Source organism: Thermobia domestica, chromosome 6 (genome assembly GCF_964235325.1).
Source record: "Thermobia domestica chromosome 6, izTheDome1.hap1.1, whole genome shotgun sequence".
Taxonomy (NCBI): Eukaryota; Metazoa; Arthropoda; class Insecta; order Zygentoma; family Lepismatidae; genus Thermobia; species Thermobia domestica.
The window spans coordinates 162,963,202-162,972,198 of record NC_137459.1 but is presented as its reverse complement, the minus strand read 5'-3'; positions in this window follow the sequence as shown (position 1 = coordinate 162,972,198).

Genomic DNA, 8,997 nt, shown 5'->3' with positions numbered 1-8,997 from the left:
GGAGAACCCCGAGAAAACCCACGCACACGGTGTTTGTCCACCACAAAGTTCACTTGGCGGGGGTTGGAATCGAACCCGGGACCCCAAGCGCCAGAGGTAAACCCTCTACCACTGGGCCACCGTGGCCCCGGGATGAAGTAAGAGAAGGAAGGTAGAAATGCTCTGAAAATTTCTCAATTAATTTAAGTGCATTCTACTTTGATCAATAATTAAAAATTGCCTATATACCTATTGAACAGATTGAGATAAACATAAATTGGAACAATCATATAATAAAAATACATTCTTCATCAAAGCTTCTTTTTTTAATTTTTAACGGATTTTTTTTTTCGGAAGACTGTAGTGAAAGTTTGCATAGTGAGAGATTTACTTTATGAGTCAAAGCTGATTTAATTTTGAACCCATGAAAACTTTTGATTATATACTAAGGACATAGAAGCAATAAACCATTCGTTTAGGATCTATAACAAATAGTCAGATTGAACAAAATATGACAAGTAGATACTTTAAAGTAATGCATTATAGACCAACGTGTATCGAATTTTGACAAATAGTAAGTGTATTTTAGACATTTAAGTATGCAAATAAATTTTGAATTTGAATGGAAATTTTACGTAGCACTTTATATCATCCTCTAAAAACATAGTTTTTTTAATGAGGAACATATTTTGGTTTCAGAACCTGTAATAATTTCACCTATTTGTAATCCAGCTGCAAGCATGTTCTAGTGGAATCTTAAAAGAAGGTAATTGACCCTATACATACAAGTAAGTACAATATTTATCCTGAGCTATTAGATAAGGTTTAAAAATTGGAAGAAATAATTCATTTTTGACTTGTCTTTTTGACGTTTCCAACCAACAGGTTAATAACATCATTTGTCTTTTCGTAAGGCTTTGAGGTGATGTAACATCTGGTAATTCACATGACCCGTATAGTAGTAAATCTCCAGTCCAAACCGGCTTCCTGGAAAATGCTCTGTTTATCGGGCGAACACCTGGATTCCGGGAATCAAGACTCAACGATCCGTCAAGCCTCCAGTGGCATAAGGCACCGTAAGCTTGTGTTCTGTGTTCAATTTAAGTCACTTTGTTCTCGTATAACTGTCACTGCCAACGGTGCTGATTTGTGAGACTTAAGGTTTTCTCCGGGTTCCGGGAAACCTATGGAAAAAGTTCACTTGGAACATCTCGAAGACCGACGAGGTTTGTTTCCGGGAACTGAAAGGAATCTTCAAGAAAAAAGGTCATCGCCGTCTTTTGTCGTTTTAATTCCTCCCACTGCTTCCCATTGGATTGTTGGCTCTACCTTCTCCGCTTCACCTGACTCCAGTTTAAAGCTTCCCCCATCTTACCACATACAGTGTTAGCAACCTCCGGACACACAAAGATACCAAGGGAAATTCAAGCTGCTACTTAGCCGAGATATGAATTGAAAAACATATTTACTGGTATTTACGAACTTTTTTCCGCAACTATTATTATTATTATTATTATTATTATTATTATTATTATTATTATTATTATTATTATTATTATTATTATTATTATTATTATTAAGTATTTTCTCTTTCGGCAGGTCCTGGGAGTTTTTTCCTTTCTTCTTTTTAGCTTTAGGATTTGAAATGTTTCTTCCACGTTTCTCGATTTTCAACTTCCTCTTTTAACATCTAATATTTTCTTCTATTTTTCAAATTATCGATCAGTTGTCTTCTTCTTCTTCCTACTCCTCGCTTTCCTTCCATCTTTCCCTCTATGGCAGTATAAAGAAAACAATTTCTAAGCAAGACGTGTCCAGTCTAATTGACCTTCCTAGGAAGGATGCAGCTAAAAGAGTCCTCTTCTCTCCTATCCGTTTTAAAACATGTTCGTTTGTTATTTTTTCTGTCCGTTTCTTCTTCTCCATCTTTTGCTAACCCCACATTTCATGGCTATCTAAATATTTCTTATCTAACTTCTGTAATTCGCAAGTCTCTTAACCATACAGTCCAATACTCCATATATAGCACCTGACCAACTTCTTCCTTAGTCCAATATTAAGCCCTCTAGTTACGAGGGATTTTTCTTGTCGAATGCTTTTTTGCTATACCAATTCTTGAGCTTATCTGTTTGGTGAAGGAAGCGTCCCTCATCAAAATACTTCCCAAACACTTGAAATTATCCACTTCTTCAAGTTCTCGTTGATCTATCTTGACCTGTATGGGCGCGTTTCCACAGAATATGCTCCTGACTTTCAATGTTTAGATGTTGATTTCAATTTGATATAATTTCCCAGTATCAACTATTGTGTCAATCATCTCCTGTAGTTCTTCTTTGGTTCTAGCTATAATAACCATATCATCTGCATACCTGATATTGTTAATGATCTGTCCTCCAATCTTGAAATCTCCAATTCCCGTTCATGCTCCCTTCATTAAACATTCACTGTAGTTGCTGAATAATTGGGGAGGGCAACTTTGTATTTTTCACTCTGTTCATGAGACTGCAATAATAATAATAATAATAATAATAATAGTAATAGTAATAATAATAATAATAATAATAATAATAATAATAATAATAATAATAATAATAATAATAATATTAATAATAATAATAATATAAAACAATACATGGTGTATTGTACAGTCGTTTCAATTGCAGTTTCACTGAAAGCAGACTTTGAACAATATAGTCTTTCAATGTTATCATTAAAATATCCAGAAAAAATCAGTTAATTGAATGATTTATTTCAATAATGAAGAATTTGGTTACAATAACAAATGTTTGTGACTGTCTGTGGTGCTATACGGAATGTAGTTTAACTTACGAGAGGTTGTAGCACGAACACATTTTTTATTTAGATTCTCGATGTTGGTAACCTTATTTATTTTATGTATAGACACGATTTTTTTGGTGACACGCGAAAACGCGACATGTATCAGTTTTGTGCGAAAACATTGTGTACCTAAAATATATACTTTTTCACCATTTGTCAGGCCATGTAACGCTCGCAATTAAACGCGAAATTCTGTCGAATTAGCGAAATTTGCAACAAGTCCCGATATTCCACGAAATTTACTCAAAAGTGACAATTTTTCAACGCAATGTGATGAAAATTCTCATTTTTGAGAAAACAGACCACCATGATGTTTTTTAAAATTTTACATGAGAGCTCCAAACGGTATCTACGGGTGAAGTGGATAGTGTGGAAAGAGTGTTGCGCGGTATGTTAAATCAGCATTCAGAAACGCTGGGAAGTGTCTCCAACCACTGATTTATTTGTGGATTTTGTAGAAGGGGGAATATTTATGAAAGATTGTGTTCCGTATAACAGAACAGCTATAAAGTCAGGTTGGGACAACGTTATTTTTAAACCTACCTACTTTGAAATTATAGTACTAGTTTCAGGGAGTCCCCAAGTTCATACTTTTTTTCATTTTTTTCAAAAAAACAATTTTATGATAAATATTGGTGGGGACGTTAGATAAAATTTGGTTAGGTAGATGATATTACATTTGTTACTTGCCTTGCTACGATTCGTCCTACTGCTGAGAACAAGTGGGCAGCATCCAGCAAAAGCCCTATAGTTACATTGCAACCTGCATAGCTTGTCATAACTAGTATCACACTCCTACGTAAAACTGTTTTGTTATGAGAAGTAATTCTTTAGTCCATTCTTATTAATTGAAGACGAAATTCATCGACCGAACAATAAATACTAAAATAGTTAAGAGTTTACTTTTTGCAGAACAGTGATAGGTGCACATACACTTGAATCTAATTTTATTAAATAGTAGGGAAAAGACGGTACTAAATGTCATTCTTCATACCATAAATAATTTTTAGTACCAGTCGAATTAATAGTAGGCCTACTGTCACACCGTACCTCACTTTAGAATAGTGAAGCAATAGGAGATTGGTTTAAATCGGATACCGGCTTTTTCCCAGTTTATTTGTCGGTAGCAGCATGATGTCCACTTTTTATCCAGCTAATGACATACTTTTCTGCATTGAAAGAAGTCTCGTAATGTCTGGTAGATTCGAGGTTTTTTATTTATTTTATTTTATTTTATTTATTTATTTTTTTTACAGATAAACTGTTTCTAGCGTCAGTGTGCTGTAAGTTTAAGCTGGAAAAGCCTCTCCCACAGTATGCAGAAGAAACTAGAACAACAATGATTTCATGTTAAGATTTTGTAGATTTTGTCCAATATTAGGAGTTCTCTCGCAATGCTGCAGAATTTTGTTTATATTATCAGAGTAAAATTTTATTATTATTATTATTATTATTATTATTATTATTATTTTAATTTCCATTAGTCCTTTGTCGCCGTATAACATTCTTTCAGACAATTCTTCTGGCTACTTGCATTGTAGCAAAACCTCGACCCTACTGAACGTTTCGTTAGGAAAGCAAGACCGTATGTTATCTACTAGACCCTGGCAGAATTGCAATCTTATTTGCTGGTATTTCTCAAGAGAACTGTCTAAGGGTTTTACAAGTGGGACTCCACAAAACTGACCAGTTTCTCAAAACTGACGTTGTAATTCTTCCATGAACATGCCATCCTTATCTTGCAACGCTTCCAGTACACGTACAGTTGTTTCAATTTTGCTTATTGCTGTACAGTACAAGGGATGCTGACCTCTCTTGTAGAAAGAGGCTAAGGACATCTAGAGGTTCCAGCATATCTCCGATCATGGACATTTCATAAACAAAATTCCACTTAGTGAAATTTTGCAGGCCCGCAAATATTACACGCTGCTCAAAACTTCTCTGCCAATTTGTAGAAGCTTCTCGAAAGTGTTCCACTAGCGCAGGGTACGATTTCCACAATGCTTCTACTGAACGGTAACCACCGTATATCAAAAACTGTATTAATATTATAGAAGAGAATACCTAGTTCTTCTGATATTAATTCGACTTCTCGTGTTCTACGGGGACATTGGGTAAACACCGTGTAATCGCTCTAGTAGCGTAGCCAGGATGTGTGTTTGGGGGGAAGGCCCTAATGCTGTTATAGGTACGGTACATATACAAAAATTAAAAACAAAAATATATAAACATAAAAAATTATTAAAAAATTACAAACATCGAAGTACGAAAGTACATTGTCGGACCTCTTTGGGGGGCCCGGCCCCTCTTCCCCCCTTCCCTACGCCACTGCGCTCTACAAAGTTTTGAAAATGAACCATATCTGAAACCATATTAACAACGTTGTGAACAACCAGTTCCATCTTCTGACTCATGTAGTAAAACACGGGTAAATTGGTGTCTAGTTCTCACTGCAGTAAAGAGACAGTATCATTTATTTCGCGTTGCATATTACTGGCACTCTCAGACAAACTGTCATAAGTCTTTCCCGTAATATCGTTTTGGAAAGATTCATACGTTCGCATAATCACGGAATCACAAACCTCTCTGCCTGTTATTGCCTGTAACTCAAATAATCCTAAAATTGTATTGATACATACGCGATTAACTACAGTACGAATATACATAATGAGAACAGATTTATGAGACACAGTGGAGCAGTAGCGTAGCCAGGATGTGTGTTTGGGGGGGGGGGGCAAGTGCTGTTATAGGTACATATAGAAAACTTACAAACAAAAAAAATTATAAACATAAAAATATATAAAAAATTACAAACATCAAAGTACCAAAGTACATTGTCGGACCTCTTTGGGGGGGCCGGCCCCTCCGCCCCCCCCCCCTTCCCTACGACACTGCAGTGGAGGATTCATCCACTATTACCTCGAAGGGTTCAACGGAACGCGCAAGGTACTCGGCCAGTTTGCTTTCATTTCTGTCGCTAAAAGTCAATAATATTTGCACATGTAACATACGAGTAAAGAACTTGTCCGAGGTCCATTAAATTTATTTCTTGCAATTTAATAAGACGTGGGAGCACCGTAAACGATAAACGATTTTGGACAATAACGTAGGTAGTCATAAATATCGTAGTTGTCTTTTTAACACGAATTTAATTCACAATTTTCCACCTGTCTTCTGCATTTGCCATTGAAACCTATACTTCTTCCGTATCCCTTTGTTCACATATCGACATGTGAACATTTCTTGTGTGCAATAGACTTTTCGTGGTCAAAAATTTTATAAAAACAGATTGTATAGCCGAAGAAAGGGGGAAAATATCTTCCCAGGCTGAGAAGACTAAATTAAATCTAGAGACAGGGAAGTCAAAACTTAGAAGGGGGGAAATTCCCAGGCTTCCCTGGCTACAAATAAATCCCTGTCTCCAACTAAAGTTTCGAATGTTGATGTGGAGAGGGCTCTCTCTTCTTACAATGACATACTTACCGACAAAAGAACGCATTTAACACCAGAAAACATTGAAATAATGCTTAAGTGTTATTTACATAAGTAAACTGTGAACACTAAAGTTATTTTTTTCTATTAATGTTCTCTCTCTGTGTGTTTTTTTTCTTTAAATAATACTTTTATTCAGTGAGGATGCTTAGTGTTATTTTTAAAAACTTAAATATTGTTTGATATAGTCATGCATAAGCTCATATCATGGTGATTGATGAGTGGAAATTAAGGTGAAATAAAAGAAGTGTAGTTGCCAAGGAAAATAATATTCTTACATTGAATTTTTATTCACGATTTTATCCCGCTTTACGCGAATTTTTATAACAAAATTGCGAATTTTTATTTACCACAAAATCGTGTCTCTAATTATACGGTATCTTAGAGGTAATTACTTTGAGAAACAAGCTTAAAGGTGTGTTTGATGTAAATTAAATATGCGTTTAATGTTATGAGTAGTGTCTGAGTTGTCGCAGAACTTTATGGACAATAAAGTGATATGTTATTGTTGGGATTAACAATATCTAGTGTATACTTATTGCAGATAGGAATAGTTTTTTGTTGTTATTATTGTTGTTTAAAATATGTCTTAAATTAAATTTTAAGTGTTAACGTCGTTTGTCAGTCTTTGTTCTTTCCATTTCTTTTTTGTATAATTTTGTATTGTTTCATTGGTCAATTTCGATTTTAGCATCTTTTTCAGAACTAAGATTATATGAGACGTAAGTCCACAGCTTACGAGGTATTCGAACTACATAAATTTCCACTGGGAATCAAATTCGGGTCTCCAGCATCAAAGACGCGTATGCTAAACTTATAGTCACGGCGGAGTTCAGCATAGTTTTGGAGTATTATGTTGATTATCTTGTTGAAACTTTATTAATAGATGTTAGCATACGCTAACTGTATCCATTATTAGATTGAAGTTTGAAGTTCAGTTACGGTAAATTTTATTTTAACTTTTCGCCGCCGTATGTCTGTTCGACTTTATTAGTTTTAGAAAAAAAAATGAAATGACATCTTTAAATTTTACGTTCCACGGTTATGCCGGCTAGGCTAAAGGTCACAGTGATGATGAGAAATGAAGGAAATGGGAGGAAACGGGAGAACCCCGAGAAAACCCACGAGCACGGTGTTTGTCCACCACAAAGTTCATTTGGCGCTAGCTAGGATCGAACTAAGGATCCCATACACCAGAGGTGAACGCTCTACCACTGAGCTACCGCGGCTCCTTTTATTAGTTTTTATTTTTATTTTTTTTAAAATATGACCAGATATTTTATATGGAATTTAACGTTGTGTTGTTAACTTTTGTCACAACAACTCAGCCATGATTTTCATGTATAGCATAATTCGTTAAAATTTTTAGATTAGAGAATGTTGGTAGGTGGAAAGATAGAAATGACTTCATGTGCATTTTTGTAAAGAAGCAATTTTGTTACCCTTATAATGTTAATGTTTGAGGCTTATAGTAATACACAGATATAAATGTTAGAATTTTACAAAAATGAGACAAAAAAATATCACGTTCCTTTTGTCGCTCAAAGATTAATAAATTAAAAATTAAATGTAATAAAATATGAATGTCGCGCTGGTGTAATTATCCATACCTGCTAAATTGTTTGAACCATTATTGTGAGTAATGAATATTGAAATACATGTACGTATCAACAGTAATATTTGCGGTATTCTTTTAGCATGAAGAATGCATTTTAATGTATATTTACACTATTATCTCACGTTGTAATTTACTTTTGTAAAAGTTATAGATTGTAATTAAGACGTTTGTAAATTTTCCGTTATTAAGTAGTTCGTGATCGTCGTGATAATTGACTTATTAATACTAAAAAACATTTCTAAAACATTAATTCTTTGTCATCATCGTCACAAGTGTCTTTAACTCTGTCCTATTCCTTAGTTTTAATAGTGCTTTATCATAGCTTTTGTGTTTCATCCAGCTACTTTCTCTATTTGTCTTCATAGCCAAATTTTGAAAACTTTTAGTTGCTTGCCATCAATTTTTCGTATTGTTCTTGTAAGATTCCTCCTCAATTTATTATTCAGAAACTTTTCATCCTAGATGTTTCTTTCGCCACTCATACTCTTAAAGAGGTTTGCTTAAAACTGCTTTATAATTCGTGGATAATCGAGCTTGTCTTGAAATTAATTATTCTACATTTGATTTCTGCAATATTTTAGTCCTTTTTAAAACTGAAGTCTGATCAGTAATTATGAATAACCAAACATGCCGTCTGAGAATTTTTTTTTCTGGCTTAGTATTTTTATAGATCCCTATATAAAATAGTTGTGATAATTCTTATTTAAGACTACTATAATATGTATTTTATGCAAATATTTTTTAAATATTTTTTAAATGCATTAACGGCAATGCTAAAGTGCAACTGAAATTCAATTATATGCATATAACTAACTAACTAACTCTATGGCCTATGGAACCCGGAGGTTCAGTACCGCGTTCACAAAAGCTCTCCACTGACTTCTATCCTTAGCTAATTGGATCCAGTTTCTACTTTGCATATATACGAATGAAAATGTACCTAAGTATATTACAAAAACAGACATATATTTAAGATTTTTATAATATCTCTGACTCATAGAATACACCATAAATCCTGTCACAAGTAAAGCAATATGCATAATGAACACAGATATAAAGAACACATTTGT